An 18,051-nucleotide genomic window follows, 5' to 3' on the forward strand; every position below is an offset into this window, starting at 1 on the left:
GAAGGCATAAAATGATAAACTAAGGAATGTCAATTTGATTTTGTAAGCATTGTAGAGTCATTGGAGTTTTTCACTAGGGAATGCATCACAGAGAAAATATATATTTAAGACTGTTAATTTGGTAATATCATAGACAATGAATTTGAGGAGAAGTACCATAGAGGTAATTTAGGAGAATGTTTCCATTATCAAGGTATGAGGTAATTACACCTAAATGAAGGCGGATGGCTACAGTGTAAGAAAGGACTACATAATGAGTACAAAATCAGATGCCTTGGGACTAAAATAAAGAGCAACATGGCCATGGTTTCATTCATGGCCCCAGAATTCAGATCGGAGGACGCTGGGGCCAGAGTACTGAAAGCACAACAAGTTGTGCTAAGGCCCAGAATCTCTGAAAATGGAAATAAGGGCAAGGGTTAGTTACTCCAGAGATGAGCATGCTTCCTAAAGCAGGAACATATCCAAGAGACATAGCTCCGGGGCAGGATATGAACATCATTAGCCAGAGTCCAAACTGAACAGGCATCTAGATTGTGGATTTTATAAGAGAGAGGCCATAAGTTCATTCAAAAGTTCTACTATTGGACAGAATTTATTACGTGAATAAATTGAACTAACATTGAATATTCTGGCTCAAACCTAAGAGAAATTTCTCTCACTGGGGAGTAAGAACAATTCAAGATGATGCTTGTTGGAGTAATTGAATGGTCATGTTTGCTGTTGCCACACAGTCCAGCCTGAACACAGGCAGTCCGTGCATCTGGGCACTAGGACTAGAAGCAGAAGAGATGAGATGGTGGTGATTCACTTCAGGGAGGTGAAACTTACATGGTCCACATTGAAACTTAATTCATGTATTTTTATCAAGTGAAGAATAACTTGCATGATCTGGGACATCCAGTCATTTACTCTTCAAAGAAAGGCATGTTTTCTATTCTAAATCTTAGGTTATGTGATTCTGAGTTTTTCATTCTAGTTTTTTTAAGCAGTAAGATCTCTTACATGAAGGAATAAAGATGCTAATGAGACTACATACAGAGAGAAACAGAGAAAAGAGTGTTGAGGTGGTACAGGAGAAAGAGAGGACAGGAAGAAGGAGAGAGAGAGAGCCTTTGTATTAGGTTAAACTGAAATCATTAATAAAGATATAGTAAAAGTGTCCTTTGCAAATATAAAAAAATATATCTAAGATATAGTTCCTTCTCAAAAGGAAACTTTTAAAAATATTTTCATTGCTGTGGATTAGTATATTATCACATAGAATATTATCAAATGATGATTTTTTCATCCATGAGTGTGCACATTTGTTGTATGATTCATAACTCCATACAGAAGCCTGACTTCTAAGTCGCTAAGGGGAGATTTTAGATGCAGCACTGTGCCTCTGTTCCTTGAAAACTGTCAGCAGATACTGAAGAAAATAATACATTCTCTACTTAACTCTAGGTACCAGGATACCAAAAAATAAGATTTCTTCTTGTTTGTGAACTGAAATTTCTGTGGGGGAAATCTAACAACACAAGAGTGCAGTGCCAAGAGAATTCACTGATGATTAATGGATCACAGAATTACCAAAAAAGCACAATGTAACTGTGGCAGTAAGTTTCAAAGATGTGGGTATCAACCACATGTCTAATTCAACCGAAAGCAGAACAGTACATCTGTAGTCACCATCGACACATCTCTATCTCTTTCTGAATTGAAACTCTTACTCACCTGTCTATTCTCTACACCTACCCAATCTCTACTCACCTTTTACTTGTAATCATCTCTACTGTTTGGAGTTTTTTGGTCATGCTGCTTAGTTCTGTAAATCGTTTCCACTTTCATCTCTACTTTGCTTTTGCTTTTCTAAATGCGTTAGGCGTTGGTGTCAATAGATGGAGATATGGTATGTGTGTAGGGGGGATTGTGTGTAAGAATGAAATTTAGAAAAGGTACCAATTTCAAGGTCAAATTGTTGCTTTCTTGCCTCTCCACCCCAACGTCAGAACCCACCAGCAACAGCATTATTGTCCAACAAACAGGAGTCAACAGCAAAAACATACTGAGTGTGAATTGATAAGTTAAAGGAGAAAAATCTGCCTTATTGTCACTGCCATCTCCTAAACAGTCACATGAGTCAGAATCTCCTGTGGAGCTTGTTGAAAGTACAGATTCCTCAGAATCCACCCCCCACCCAGAGATTCTGATTAAATAAGTCCGGTGTGAAGGTCAGAGGTATAAATGGTCAACATGCTCTCCAGGTGATCCTGGTGCATGGTCCTACACATTGCAGTCGTTATTCTAGAAATTAAAGAAATAAATACTTCTCCTAATCTGACTGAGAGCAAGTAATAGCAGAGCTGATAGTAAAGGAGACACAAGGAATAAAGGTCCAGATAATCAAAAAGCTGTCAACACGTGAGAGGAAACACAAGGCCAAAAGTAGACCTCTTCCTTAGATGTTAGGATCTCAGACTTCCTAAAAAGTAAGAGAAGAAAATAGATTAGATCATGGAAGTTAAAAAGTTTCACATTCCTTTCAGGTTGCTGCCGTGTAACTAAAATACATTAGATCCCACTCATTCCCATTTTCATCCCCCAACCGCCTACTTTTCCAGTTCTTTCACTACTTTTACCATTTACTACGTTACCATCTCTTTCAAACCCAATTCCTTAGCCCTTTTCTCCTTGTCTATAAGTCTCTATTAGCTTCACTGTCTTCCCTCAGCTTCCAGTTCCAGAGCCCTTTTCACCAAGCCTACTGTCAACGCTCTTACGTACGTTTCACTGTTGCCCACACCACTTGTTTTACTAAACCCCTAAGCTAAGATGAACCCAATCCTACCTCTACTTCTCTGCATCCACCGAACACCACTGAATAAAAACCACACAACCATACACACTGATACCACTACACTATATGATCTTTCCTCTCAGCTGGGCCTTTAACCCCACAGCAATCCTTTTTACGTGTTTCTAGTCAATTTGGCCTGTTTCCTCACAGTAGCTATTCTAAATCTTTATCAGTTCACTTGAAGACCCTATTAATTTTCCCAACACAAAAAATAAAATCCATCACATAGGAGCTACTTTAACTTCCCATCTCCCTGCACATAAATGCCCATGTCAGCATCCCTAGTCAAATACTTATACCTGTATCCACAGCTATGCTCACCTTTCCCAGAAAAATAAGTGTTTCAATACAAAGCTAATGGATCTATCCCATCTTCTCCAAGACTCTGCCTCATCACTTTTATTTACTTTCATCCTTATCTACCTCTCTTTCATCATTGTACCTTCCCCTTAATATTTTCATGACTGTCCCATATTTTTTTAAATGCTCACTAAATTTGCATTACCCCATAAAACGACGCTTCTTTATTTCCTTATTTTTTGTTGGACATTCATAAAATGGGTATTTAAGCACTCTGTTTTTTACATCTTCCATTCATTCTTTAACTCTCAATATTCTGCCTTACTACTCCCATCTTCTTACTCAAGTTGATCTTGCTAAGATCAGCAATGACCTCCTCATTTACAAATCCAGGGAACACTTCTCACAACCTAGCTACTTAACTCTGAGGCATTGACGTCATCTGTTCTTGATGTGCTCTCTTCCTTTCAGCTCTATGACAGCAGTTTCCCTGGCTTTCCTTTTATTTGGCTGCCCCTTTCATAGAGTTGTGGGCATGTGCTAAGTCTACCACTTACCAACTATGTGACGGCTCTGATCCTAGTTCCCTCCTCACATAAAAGGGAGATGATAATTATATATACTTCATTAGGTGGTTGTGAGAATCAAATGATAAAATATGTCATAAGTGCTTAACACACAATGCCTGACAAATAGGAAGGTGGTACAGTAACTGAGAGACAGTGTGGTATCGATCCGTGTATTGTATGGTTTTGTTGTTGCTGTATTATTACCACTGTCACTATGATTATCTTAACTATTCCTTATCTCAGAATTTTTCCAAATGAATACTTTTTTTGTGCTTCTTAAAATATAGATTCCTGGGCCTTACCCCACACCTAACAAATTGGACTCTTTGGAGTTGATCGCAGTAATATGTATTTTAAAGAGTTCCTTGGGTGACTTTTATGCTCATTGAAGATGGAGATCCACTGTCTTATCCTCTTCTGTTGGCATGGACCCTAGAATCAGAAAGGCTTGCAATCAAGTTTAAGGATAAAGACTTAGCTTAGTTTTAGCTTTCTTAGCTTTAGCTTTCATGTTAGCAAATATAGCTTAGTACCATCAACTACATAGGTTTGTTGAGAAGATAAAATTAGATGGTGTATATAAAGGGTCTAACACAGTTCTCTTCATATAGGCCACTCAACAAATATTTATAATACATTCGATTTGCATCCTCAGTCAAAAGGTGAAAAACAGTATGAATACAGTAGAGAGAGCAAATCCTCTCCCACCTGTGTACCTACTCCCCCAAGATATATCTGTGTAAGTCTTCTCCAAAGATACAGCTTTAGTTGCCTTAGTTACTGAGAAGTCCAGTAAGTATGACAGTAAATTAGAAGGCAATAGACCAGGAAAAAAACTGTAAGTATGCAGTAACTTAGAATGAATAGACCAGGAAAAATGGAATGAAGTTAGAGTGCCTCGTATTGTGAAATACATATATAGTGAACTAGGTCATTTTAGCAGGTAGGTCTCATCTAACAGTGAATAATGTTCATATGATAAAAATCTCCAATGTGATTAGAACTATGCTTGCTAATGTGGGAAATTCAAAGAAAGTTCCAGATTTGACCTCTGCCCCAAAGGATCTAATATCTAATGGGTTGAAAGACTAAAACGCATAAAAAATTGATACAGATTTAAATCGTATTTTTCTATTGAATTAAAATATTATCAGCACTTAGCACATGTAAAGTCATACTATTTACATAATGATTCAGTTGCATAACTATCTTACAACAAGCAGCCAAGCATGATATCTGTATAGATAATATGAGGGTAACTGAGGGAGGAGAAAGAAAGGAATTTCAAAGAGTCAGTTAATATGGAAGTAGCCACTCTGAAGTTTCCATATCAGAATTTCTGTAGTGCCACACCTTTAAATTCTCTTCCAGGTTCATTGTTCTGGGGGCAGGGGTTTCTTTGTATGATTAAGTTGTATGACTGTTAAATTAAGTGCATTAATTTCTCTTTTCAGTAGTGAAAGAGAAGAAATGTTGCAGAAGTCATCATAGAGTGCTCCATGGAAAATTTGGGAACTGAGATGGAACCTTAAATGAGGTTTGGGTCACAAAGAAGACAAGATTGTGCTCAGGCAAAGAAAACATTACTGGAAGGATGGGGTAAGATTGAATATGGCTTGTCCATGGAATAATGAGAAAGCCAGTATGGCTTCAGCAGGTACCTAAAGTCATGTTAAATAGAAAGGATGTGATTGCACTTGCAGAGACTGAGAAGCCTGGTAAGGAATGCAGATTTGCTTCTATGGAAATAGCATAGTTCTTTTTTTAAAACTGGTAAGAAAACAATGGATAATATTAGTCTGTTAGTCGAATTCATGCACTCGACAACTAGCCACTGACAGTTAACAAAGCAAAATGCTAGGCATTGTAGGAAATAAAATTGAATAAGACATAGTACACTGCTCTCAAATCCATTTAAAAATTAGGATATAAGATCATGACGAAAATAATTATAATACAGCAGAATATAAGTGCTACCAGAGTAGATACATGACAGTACTATGAGAAGAAGTAGGTAGTTAGTTAATGAATTGTAGTAACTCATGATATTTGGGTAGAACCTTGGAGATAGGTGTTACATAGGTAAAGATAAGAGAGGACTCCTGGGAGGAAAACAGTATGAGCAGAAGCAGTTCGTTTCAACAACTATTGCGTACCCACTGTGTGCCACATCCTGGGTGATGGGGTATAAAGACTCATCACAGCCTCTGCCCTTATTGCTTAATATGGGTGAGCAGAGCACTTGTTCTCAGGGACATTTGGGGAGATCCATTCAGGCAGAGCATTTATATATGAGAAAGTAATCGAATGAGTCTGGGAAGATAAATTGAACCAGTATATTAATGAGAGCCTTAAATGTCAGACTAATTTATACTCAATTCTACTGCGTATAAGTTCACTGAAATCTGTTGCCATAGTTTTTAGCAGCGGAGTAAAATTATGACAATTGTGTTTTGGGCAGTCTAAGCTGGGAAATGTATAGAACAGACCTTAAGAAAGAGACTTTAAAACTAGGAGGCTATTATTACACTAATAAAGTATGGAGTGATAATAGCATGGGATAGCTGGTGACAGCAAGGTGACAGTAAAAGCTGACACGTATCAAAAATATGCTAATGCTCTAGTCACTTGCTCAGGGCTTAAGTGAGTTATCTCACTGAATCCTCACAATATCCCTGTGTTTTAGATACTGTTATTATTCCCAATTGACAGGTGAGTAAACTGAGCACAAAGACATGAAGGAGCATGCCCGTGACCCACAACTAATAAATGGTGAAGGCAGATTCAAGTGCACCCAGTCTCTAGAAATTGTACTTATTTTTTTCCTGTTTGTCTCATTTTCTTTTTTATTATTTAAAAAAATGGAAAACCAAAAGTGTAATTTTCATTCAATAAATATCATTTGATCCTTAGGCAGTTTTGTTGCAGGAAGTAAAGTCCATGACTTTAGAATGATGGTAGCAATTCATCAACAAAGCAATCAGTTTTCACACAGTTTCAATAACTGCAGCAATTTCCTTGAACTGTAGAAATTCTGAAACTGTGGAATTGTCATTTCAAAGGATTTGTTCTTTACTTGGCCTGAATGATCTGCCACTTTGAGCATCACTGCAACATAAGGATACTTAAGTGATCTGCAGCTGTCTGAGCTCACAGCCATACCCAGCTTCCACTGAAAATCTATTAGCTGGTTGGTGACCTTGGCCTTAGCCTCCAGCTGTGGCTCGCTACACCCCTCCATAGCAGCATCCCGGAATCCCACCACCTCAGAAATTGTACTTATTAACCACTGGCTATAGAGTTGAAAAGAGATATAAATTTTGAACTTGCATGTCTAAGTAAAAAAATAGCTCAATTAACAAATACAAGGAGGTTTAAAAACCTTTTTCACTTAAAACTTTACCAGTTTGAACAAACGTTATATCATCACTTTCCTAAACCAGACTCACTGAAAAGGTTAGTGGTTTTAAAATTCAATAATAGAATTTTACAGCAGAATATATCTCAGAGAATACAACTTTACAGAAGAGGGAACTGAGACCAAGATTAAGGGAATTGCCCAAAGTCAAAAAGATAGCTAGGGACTGAACTCAGAGTAAAACCCATACCCCCTGTTTTCTGGCCTACTGTAACACAGTACCCTGATTTTATCATACAGAAAAGGATGTAACTCTTCTATTATAATTTCCATAGCAAATATGGAAGATCATACTGAGTCATAGAGGGAGAACAGTTTTTACTCATAAATTCCAGAAATATATGTGATTGGTTGCATACCTACTAACTCAAAATCAAAATTGTAAGGATATTAACCATTAAGCCCATTTTTCATTTTAACAGTTTTAACAGATGAGTTTATCTGCAGCAGTGGATTTTCAGGCAATGACGTTGAGCAGGTCCACTTCTATATAATACCAAATTCTTAGTGAGCAAACAAAACAAAATCCTTAAACTACTTGGTACCTCACGATGATAAACAAATATCAGGGCTTGTTTTTTATGATGGGAGTGGGGATCACCAAAAGGTGTTCAGGTTTGAAATGCATTGCTGTCTTGAGTGGACATCTTTCCAGGAGAACTTTGACCTTTTTTCTTGTCTCATTACCAGGTGTTTCTCCTTTTGCAGGAGCAGATTAAAAGCTTAGCCAGACCAATTTGCTCTAATTTATTTTATGTTATTGCCAGACTCAGAGACAAAGAACAAAAGGAAGCACACCCATTTCATGTCTTTTTAAATGGAATGGCACTCAGTATAATATCTTCATAACATTAAGTATGTAAGAGAATGTCCCAGGTTAATGTAGGACCAAAATACTTGGAGAACTCTGTGGGTTCAAGGCTAATGGAATGTACCAAGAGGGCCTCCATACAAGCAGAGAGGCTCAGAGAGCAATGATGCAGGTTTCTCTGCCAGGAACAAGACAAGTCCACATAACAACTCTGAATATTTGTCAGTTATTTCCCCTTAACCCTCTCTAGCCACAGATTAATAATAAGAAGAAGAAGAAGAAGAATGATGATGATGAAAGGAGTTCAGAAGTAAGAAGAAAATATGAACCAGTGAGCTTGTACAGAAAGGCTTGATTCACTTCAAATTCATGAGATTAGCAATTGATTAAAGATGAATGCATTAATAACAGAGTTCATGACACTGGGGAGAATAAGAAAGATATCAAAGAAACACGTTGAAGTGGGGTGTAATGAAGAAAAAAAGGAAAGCCAATAAAAATTTTAAAAGCAAAAGAAGGGGAGAAGAGAGAAAATGAAAGAAATTAAGCTGACAGGAAGAAACATATGAAATGCAGCTGTGATGCTCATTTGCTCTTCTTTTAAAATGTAAATCACTTCTGATTTTGAAGTCAAGGTCTTGATATTTTCCTGTGGAAATATAGCCATATACACTCTAAATAGTCTCTTCTACAAAGGAGAGAAAATTAGAAAAGATAATGTAGTTGTACTGTAAGGACTTAAAAAATAGTTCTAAAAAAGCTAAAGGCATTTCAGTGGAAGTTGTCTGCAACAAACAGCTTTAAAAACCTCCAAATTTCCTAGCCTGATGTAGGCACAGAGAGAGCCAGAGACTTGGTTGCCTGGCAACCGCGCTCATCACAGGCAGCTGGGGTAAAAGGAACCGGCTGGTGCCAAATGGCCTTTCACCTGCTTCGTTAAAGGGAAATCAGAGTGAAAGAGTTACCTCGGAAGGTCCAAAGTCCCCCTAGAGAAACCTTTCTCTAGCTTCACTTTGTTTGAGGAGTCACTTGAAGGGGGGTTGCTAATGCCTGAGTAGTAAGGGGCGCTCTTTTCCTCCCCTCCCCCTCCTCTGGGTGCCATTCTGGACAGAGCAGGCTGAAAGCTTGGTGTTGGGACGTTGTATTGCAAGGGAAAGGAGATCACCTTTTTCTTCATTCCACCCTACTTCGATGTAAAAACAGAATACTTTTTATAGTTATTCCTAACTCGTGTATATACATTATTAGTCCTGGTATTATCAGGAAGCAAATTTAATGAAAAAATGAGATGTTCATGAAAGGTCATCACTAAAAAAGCTACAAGCATTTTTCCTGGTTTTCAGAATTTTAACTATCAATTTGTAGCAGAAAGTATTTAAATATATATATCTCTCTCACATAATTCACCTCCCCACTCCAACTGCAGAGTTGAGAAGTTGAAGAGGAAATACATTTTTATTCTCAACATGACTTTCCCAAGGCAGTTTTTTGTGATTGTCAGTAGCTATAGAATCATCCAGAAGACTTTGGTCAATGAAGGTGAAGCGGTGTCAAGCAGCTAAAAGGAAACAGGGAACAGCTTATCAGCATTCCTAATACTTCTCCCAGAGGGCAAATCAATTACGAAAGACTTGGGTCAAAGTAGATAGGAGGAATGTAATTTTGCTCTAAGTTGAAGATACATCTGACCGCAAGGGCTTTCACCTTCTCAGGAATGGCTGTGGGGACATTCACTGACATTACTTGTCTAACCTTATCTTAAAAGTAAAAACTCCCAGAAAATGTATTATGTGACAAAATGTGATCTATTTGGTCAACCAGTGGTTCTTAAGTAATTAAATGTTTAAGTAGATTATTTGCTCTTCTAGGACAGTTAGAGTGTTTCTGTAATAATATATTATTAAATAGCTTTTTAAAAATAGTCTTCATTTACAAAGTTAAAATGGAAGATGATTTTTTTTTCTCTATTTAAAAAATCTAACACCATAATTCTTTTGGGGAAAAGCAGTTTAGGGTGGAAAATGAGACCCTGAGGCCATAGGTTAGCATACAGGTCCTTAACCTTGGCTGTACTTTAAAATTACCTGGGGAACTTTTTAAAAACACTGATTTGCTACTCACATCCCCCTCTCCATCAGGGCTGTGATCTTGATTTCACATCTGAGTCAATTCTGTATGAAACAGCATCAATATGTGCCCATGAACTAAGTTAATTTAGATTTAAAAGTTTTAAAGCTGTCTTATTTTCTGGGAGATGGACTTTAAGAGACTAGTTACAATATTGTAGAAAAATGAGCACAATGTTTAATGTTATTTATGCCTAATTGCTTTTCCCAACACCTGTGTCTCTCTAGTAGCCTTCCATTCTATGCTGTATCTCAATATTAATGTCCTAAAAGAGCTAAAGAGGCAATTAATGTTAGCAAAAATATTCTACACTATGTAGAAGTATAAGTAGTAAAGCAAATGGTAGTTCTTACTGTTAGCATCCAGCCAGGTTACGCTTTGGTAGCAGAGGGCCATAATGGCTAGACTGCCACCGTACAACTCCAAGTGCCCACAATTTACTTCATAGAGAGAAAAAAAAAAAATATATATATATATATATAGGCTGAGCTATTTTTGCCAGAAAACCAATACATATTTCTTTAACTTGTAGTATCATTTTCTGATAGAATTTTTAGAGTGCGTGTAATATTACAGTGTCCTATGAAAGAAATAGAATGATTGATGTTGTTAATAATTCTCTACTTCTAATATTTCTGATGAAAACTGGTGATTTGTATGCAAGAATTAGGATACATCTTTTGTCATTTGCTACCATACACCATTTACAATAATCTATAAATTTCATCATTCCATGCCTAATAATAGAATAAATTCTAGACCATTCTATGTTAAATATACTTACCTGACTTACTGCTTCAGCTGACTAAGAAGTTAGCGCTATTGCTACCTAAGTAATAAGACTAAGAGATGCACTGGATTTTCATTTACCGAAAGTTCTATTTATTGGCTACAAACTGTCCCTGAGAACTTTGTCCTTGAGTCTTGTAACTGTTAGGGTTCCTACTTTCAGGGAAGAGAAATCAATGCTGTCTAACTTACTGGAAGGACGTAGGATATTAAGAATTATTAGGAAAACTGGAACTCGGGCTCCCCAAATAGGCAGAAACCAAGCAAAGAGAGGCAGAGAGCATCAGGTGAGGTCACTCTGCAGAACCAATCTGTTCAGAAAGCAGCCATTAGCTCCACTGCCCTGAGCATTGTAAGACACCACTGCCACTGGGTGTTACTGCAGAAACCACCGGCTGCCACTGCAGTCATTGTTCTACACTGCAACTAGAACTAAGTTTAAAACTGCCCCTCCATCTTTGTATTTACTACCCCAGAGTCAATGTTCCTGCCAGAAGAATTCAGTCTGCTGAGCTATTATCACCTGCCCAGAGCTCTTAATGCCAGGGGTCAGGGGAAGGAAAGTTTTTCCTCCATTGGCTGCTGTACTGGAAGCTGGGGCCCTGTATCCCACCAAGATTCTAGGATGGGATATTTCTTAAAATACAAAAGGGATTTGAAAAATGGACAGCCAAGAAAAGGGGACATGTTTCTACCACACCTCCCAAGGAATACACATGTAATAACTCCATCATCAATAAAAGTTGAGGGAGAGGGGGCATACATTCCACTGATAATGAACTTGTCCATCAGTAGGAGAAGGGATAAACCGGTATTTCATACAATGGAATATTACTGAGCCATTAAAAGGTATGAGGTACTGATATATGTAACAACATGTGAATCTCAAAAACATTTTATTTCACAAAAGAGCCAGGTAAAAAGAGTTTATATATAATATAGACATTATTATATTGATTGAAGTCCTCAAAAAGGCAAAAACCAATCTAAAGTGAAGAAAACAGAAGAGTAGTTTTCTCAGGGTTTGGAAGAGTGCCTGGACCAGGAAGAGGGATTAGAGAACTTTTCGGTGAGGAATATCTTCTATAACTTGTTAGAGAATGGGCTGTATGAGTATATTATTCTTTTCAGACCTCATTGAATTGTATCCTTTATGATTTTACCTCAAAAAGAAAACTGAAATATAAAACTCTAGTTAATAAGTTTGCTTTGCAGTTTATCAGTTCTAAAATTCCCTTTTGTGTATTCTAGGCTTGAACAAACAAATAAATATATCGATGATAATTAGAGCAAGGTTTCTCATTTACACACCTATATGATATTTTTTCATTCTATTCACTGAGAAGGCAGAGGAACAAAAACACAGCAGTAGCAATGGCATGCCTACTTTTCAGATCCTGGTTTATAAATTCCATTCTCCACTAAAGGGAACCAGGATTCCTAGGAAAAATAGATGATATCAGAGCTAAGGCATGGGAAGTACAAGACAAGCCTTGATGTGACGGAAAGTAAGGAAGTAAAGATAAAGGGACAAGTCAAACAAATACATGAGTCAGCTCAAAAAGACACCCACTGGTCAAATCTGGGACAGTTTGACCACCAAAATAAATATTGATAATAATGGATTATAACCTGGTGAGTAAAATAAAAATCCATGACTGCACTGACATAAATAAATAGATGAATGAATAAATAAATAAATAAACAAAATAAAGGAGGGGGGAAAGGAAATGAACTTTTTACAGTAGAATTCAGACCAAAAAATGAAGAAAGAACGATGGAGTCAGAAAACCATTAGTGGATAACAAATCTAGTACATAAAAGTTTGATGAACAGTATATTTACATAGCCTCAAAGTATCTCTCCACAGTTACCTGTTGATTAGGAAGGGGAAATAGTGAGTTTATCATGGAGAAACCTGGTGGACACCACTTTACCCAAGCAATCAAAACTAATATCACTAATATTAGTGCAGTCTGAGTTGTGTGCCACAATATGACTCACTGAGAAAGCTAAAATATCATTTCAGTGGAGTTCCAGGCAAAAATGCATAGCCTGAAACTAATAACAATGAAACATCAGATAAATGCAAATTGAGGGATATTCTGCAAAACAGCTGATCTGTAACTTTCAAAAATTTAAGGCAAAAAACACTAAGTATGGCTGAGGATCTGTTCCAAATTAAAGGACACCAAAGAGACATGAAAAATAAATGTGATCCATGTTCCTGATTTGGATCTTGAAGAGGGAAAAAATAAGAAAATGGGGCTTCCCTGGTGGCACAGTGGTTGAGAGTCCGCCTGCCGATTCAGGGGACACAGGTTCGTGCCCGGGTCCGGGAAGATCCCACATGCCACGGGGCGTCTGGGCCCGTGAGCCATAGCCGCTGAGCCTGCGCGTTCAGAGCCAGTGCTCATCAACGGGAGAAGCCACAACAGTGAGAGGCCCGCGTACCGCAAAAAAAAAAAAAAAAAAAAGGTTAAGAAAATGTCCTCATTTTGATAACTATGTTGTCAACAGGTAGGAGAATAAACACATTCTTAGGAAACACACAGTGAATTATTTAGGGGTAAAAATTCGTCTCTCTGAGTTACCTTCAAATGATTCACAAAAATTATAATAATATGCAAGTACATAGAGAGAAAGCAATGGGACAAAATGTAAATAATAGAATCTGGGTATGGTATAGGTTATATGGATATTCCTAGTTCCTTGTACTGTTCTTGAAAACTTTCTGTAAGCTTGAAAGCATATCAAAATAAAAAGTTACAAACAAATAAATAACTTATGTCAGAGCCTCTCCCTACTCCCCCTCAAGAAAAAGCTGTCCACTGGAGAGACAGTATTGAGTCAAAAAAATAGTACAAAAGAATAGTACAAAATTCCAGTGTTTCTAGCTCCAGGGTCTGTGAAGGATAGCTCCTAAACATAGGATGGAGGAGAGCTCTTCTTCCGCTCTACAAGGAAAGGTCCCTGAAGGTAACACACACCTTCCTCTCAAGTCTGGTTCTATCTTGTTTGATTGCAAGAGTAGGAGTAAGGAAGCAAGAATCAAGCTGATTATTCTTTTACCTTAGGGGAAAAAATCTTTTATTGTTGATGAAAGACTTTTGATGCATTTCTTATAAATGCTAAAGAAAACTTGTTTTAAAGTAGCTGGATATTTGTAAGCCTATAGCTATTCTGAAGACTTGAAATGCACACAAAGGTTTGAGCACTGTCTATCACTAAATGTGCGAGGTTTAAGCATTCTGTTTAATGAGATCAATACTCTTTTTGTTTGAGAAGAAAATGGACTGAGTTTGCTGGGAGTGGGATCCCAGGACATTTGCATCCTTTTCCTTGCTAGAAAATTTCTTCTATTCATTTATATCTTGTGGTCTATAGCTTTCTTGTGTTAAGTTACAGCACATTTTTCACTCATTAATGAACTCTGATAAGAATTCAACCCTTGAAGGTAATATTTATGACAGAGTCACATTGCAAAGGATGTGTGTATTTTAGATAAGCTCTCAGTAACTCTTGAAAAAATCCAAAATAATAAATTATCTGTTCTTTTCCAAATTTGCCATATTTATTAGAAGTGACACTTTCTGTCACTCATTAGATCTAAAATGTCTAGGATATAAACTTATCATAAGAAGACATTCACATAGTCTTGACATTAGCTCAGGCTAGTCTGGTGGGATGAAAGACACTCTCTCATTGTCTATTTTCTTATAGTTGATTAAACATTTTCGAAGTTAAATTCAGTTCTCATTGGAGTAAAAATTTGTATTGGACATCTTATAATTATACCATCCTTTATTATCTCTCTGATTGTTGGTTTCCTCATGTGTAAAATGGAAATTATGAATGTTACATGAAATAAAGTGCTTAGTACAATGTCTGATACATAAGTGCTCAGTAAATGTTACATAGTTTATAGTTTATAGTACACAGTTTCAAGTTGAGAACACCATATTGAACACATGTTTATCAGCTCCAAGATTAAGAAACAAGAGATCTCAGAAAGATTTTAGCAGCTAGAGCAGCAAAATGACATTGGTAATTAGAATCTCAGGCTCCTGCCATGCAGGGGGGGAAGTTGATAAAAAGTTAGCTGGTTTCTACCACCAGCCCTTTCACTATCCCAGCAAAGCATAGGATTTGGAAAGATCTGATTCAGAGGTTGGCAGAAAATTACAGAGAAGAAAACAGGTGTGGGGAGTGGGTGTAGGAGAGAGAAGGTAGCTTGAAATTCTATGTTCAGTACCCTCACCTCTCCTCCTCCGCTCCCACATACTGAATACAAGTCTTCAGATACTCCACCCCGAGAGGCCAGAAACTGAAGGTTTAATCACTGGTAACAGATGAAAATAAAATCACTGGAATATAAGGTACATTAGTAAAGCAAGAATGAGGCACATACTTAGAGTAATTATTGACCCACTGTACACATAATAGCCTGATTCCAAGACCTCTGCCCCACCTTGCACAGATTACTAGAAACCAATGGTCAGGCCTCAGGTAGAATATTAGAGAATTTTTTTCTGTAGATATTAAAATATTCCAGAGGTAAACTTCCCTGCATTGAAATTGGGGGGCCTGGGTGACTGGCTGCCATTTGGGCCAATTTCACAAGAGTGAGGAGTACTCATTACAAGCACAGAGATCACAGAGCTTCCAACCAAAATTGGAGAGCCTCGTTGTTAAATAAGAATGGTCACCAAGAATCATGAAGCATATTCAGAAAGTCTCCAGAATATAAGAGGGAGGCCAAGTAAGCAAACCCAGAAAAGAAATTCAGAGGAAAGATAATGCAGGAAATGCAAGAACATTTCAAAATTAAACACAAAATGCAAATTAACACATCAGGGAGATAGAAGTTTTTGCATCAATAAAAATGGATGATATTTAGAAGGAAGAACTCTTAGTTAAAATAACATTGTTGAAACAAAAATTTCTACAGAACTTTAGAAGTAAAGAAAAATGTCAAGAAGATGGCAAATGTGAGAGAAAAGCTAAGAACTAAGAGCATCAAACCAAGAGCTCAGCCTATTAATATGAGTTTCGTAAGAGAATAGAAGGAATGTCATGGGCATAAAAAATATTTTTTAAAAAGAGACTTTTTCAAAACTAAAGAGTATACATTTACAAATTGAAAGAACCAAAAAGAGTACCAGTATACTTAATATCTTTATCCAAAACAAAGTATATTGTTACGACATTTCAGAATACTATGCTAAAGAGACAATCCTAAACAATTAATAATAATAAAAAGAGATCACATCCAAAGATGGAGAATCAGAATTACTTAAAGATTTTCAAAACCAGCACACGATGATTCAGAGAGGCAATAATTTTCAACCGAGATTTTTTTTCATTTAAGGATAAAAGTGAAATAATGATATTTTCAGTCATGCAAAGATTTACAAAATTTGCCTTTGTTTCTAAGGCAGCTGTTGGAAAGGAGTGCAGAATGAAAAAGAAAATTCTACACAGGCATTCGTGCCAAAGTTTGACAAAAGTACTATTTCCTTGTAATTTAAGTAATAGGTCATCTATATAGAAAGGAAGAAAAAGGGATAATCTATAAATGATAAATCAACAAAATTTTAAGCATTATTATTTAAAATGATAAGTTAACCAATATAGAAAATAAAAAGTGATAAAAATTATATTGAAAGGGGAAAAAAAGGAGGCGGGTGGTGTAAGTAAAATGAAATTTTATCACTCAGAGAAAGGTCATAGATCACGTTTGAAATTAATACACAAAAACAGTTTTCTAAACATATCTCCATAGGCCTATAATTGGGATTTGGATCTATAGTGACATACCTGAAGAGACTGCCCATTTCCCATCTTCTCGTGGAAGCAAAGTTCTAAGAAAAGATGAGTAGATTAAGAGAAATGTGGAAGTGGAAGCAGTGGAAGCCTGCACTTGAAGTAGATCACTACTTCAAGTAGATCAAGTAGTGATCACTTGAAGTAGATCACTACTTGAAGTAGATCACTCTCTAGCTGCCAACACTGGTGACATCTCAGGCAGGATATGGAAGAGAATACAGTTCACCTATTGGCTCTAGAGAGTTGTTCACAAAGCAGAACTAGAATAAATATTGAGAAAATGCTAATACTTAGAGCATATGATACTAAGTATGGTTCAGCTCCACCCCGTGGGTAGCCCAGCAGAGCAACAGCAGGGATAGCTCGGCCATTTCTTTCTCTTCAGGAGGCACAAGTCACTACTGGCGGCAAAGGATAGCTGATCATGATTATAGGTGTCACGTCCACCTACACTGCAGTCAGATCGCTTTTGGAAAATCTGAGACACACAGGAGGTGGGGTGTGCTGAGAGCCTACCAGTCAGTTAGGTGAAGCTACTTGCTCCGTGGGCCTAGGCACAAGCTGTTAAAGCAAGTCTTCCTGGAAAATCCTCCAATTCAAAAGACCTAAGGGGACATTTTTCTACCTAAGATCTAAGATTATCACTACACTGTAGTTCTCTCTACAGTCCCTGATGGAACTGTGAGAATTCGCTGGATCCCATGTTGGATGACAACTGCACAAAGCTCTTTGTTGTTATCAGCCAAGCCACAGATAACTGCAGAAACATGCTTTTTTTGTGAGTGACATACCCTGCAAACTCCAAGCTTCGTGAGTGAGAGGCATCTCAGCGGGGATGGCTGCAGTCAGTGGCTTCAGATAGCACATCACAGTGCACTTTCCTCGGATGATATTATACACACACCCCATCCACATCATCCTGTAACGTCTGCATAAATCGGAGGAAAAAGAAAACTCTAGAATCAAATATGAAATATATGATTTGGGCTTCATAAATCTGAGTTCTGTTTGTCCTGCAACAGTATACATTTTTTTTTTTTTTTTTTTTTTTTTTTTTTGCGGTACGCGAGCCTCTCACTGTTGTGGCCTCTCCCGTTGCGGAGAACAGGCTCCGGACGCGCAGGCTCAGTGGCCATGGTTCACGGGCCCAGTCTCTCCGCGGCATGTGGGATCTTCCCGGACCGGGGCATGAACCCGCGTTCTCTGCATCAGCAGGCGGACTCTCAACCACTGCGCCACCAGGGAAGCCCCTTTTCTGTCTTATTTGATTCAGCATCCTAGACTCTCGCTTTGTCCTTACCATAGGTTCTATACTCACTGAACCCTTGGTTTTAACCATTTGCCTGATTCTCTAATTTTCTGTCCT

At 37.5% G+C, this 18,051-nt stretch overlaps 1 long non-coding RNA gene and 1 pseudogene across 2 annotated transcripts in view; one reads left to right on the plus strand and one right to left on the minus strand.

The window, feature by feature from the left end:
* Positions 1-18,051, plus strand: part of LOC307195375 — a 90,830-nt gene that overhangs the window by 47,528 nt on the left and 25,251 nt on the right. Inside the window, exon 3 of the long non-coding RNA XR_013830820.1 lies at positions 5,166-5,310. This is a non-coding gene — a long non-coding RNA (uncharacterized lncRNA). The remainder of the gene's footprint in view (positions 1-5,165; positions 5,311-18,051) is intronic.
* LOC307195374 (COMM domain-containing protein 6-like) lies at positions 5,190-7,486 on the minus strand (annotated as a pseudogene). Its single transcript has one exon. The product of its transcript is annotated as a COMM domain-containing protein 6-like (transcript).

This window comes from Stenella coeruleoalba (assembly GCF_951394435.1).
Source record: "Stenella coeruleoalba genome assembly, chromosome: 12".
In the NCBI taxonomy this organism is placed as follows: Eukaryota; Metazoa; Chordata; class Mammalia; order Artiodactyla; family Delphinidae; genus Stenella; species Stenella coeruleoalba.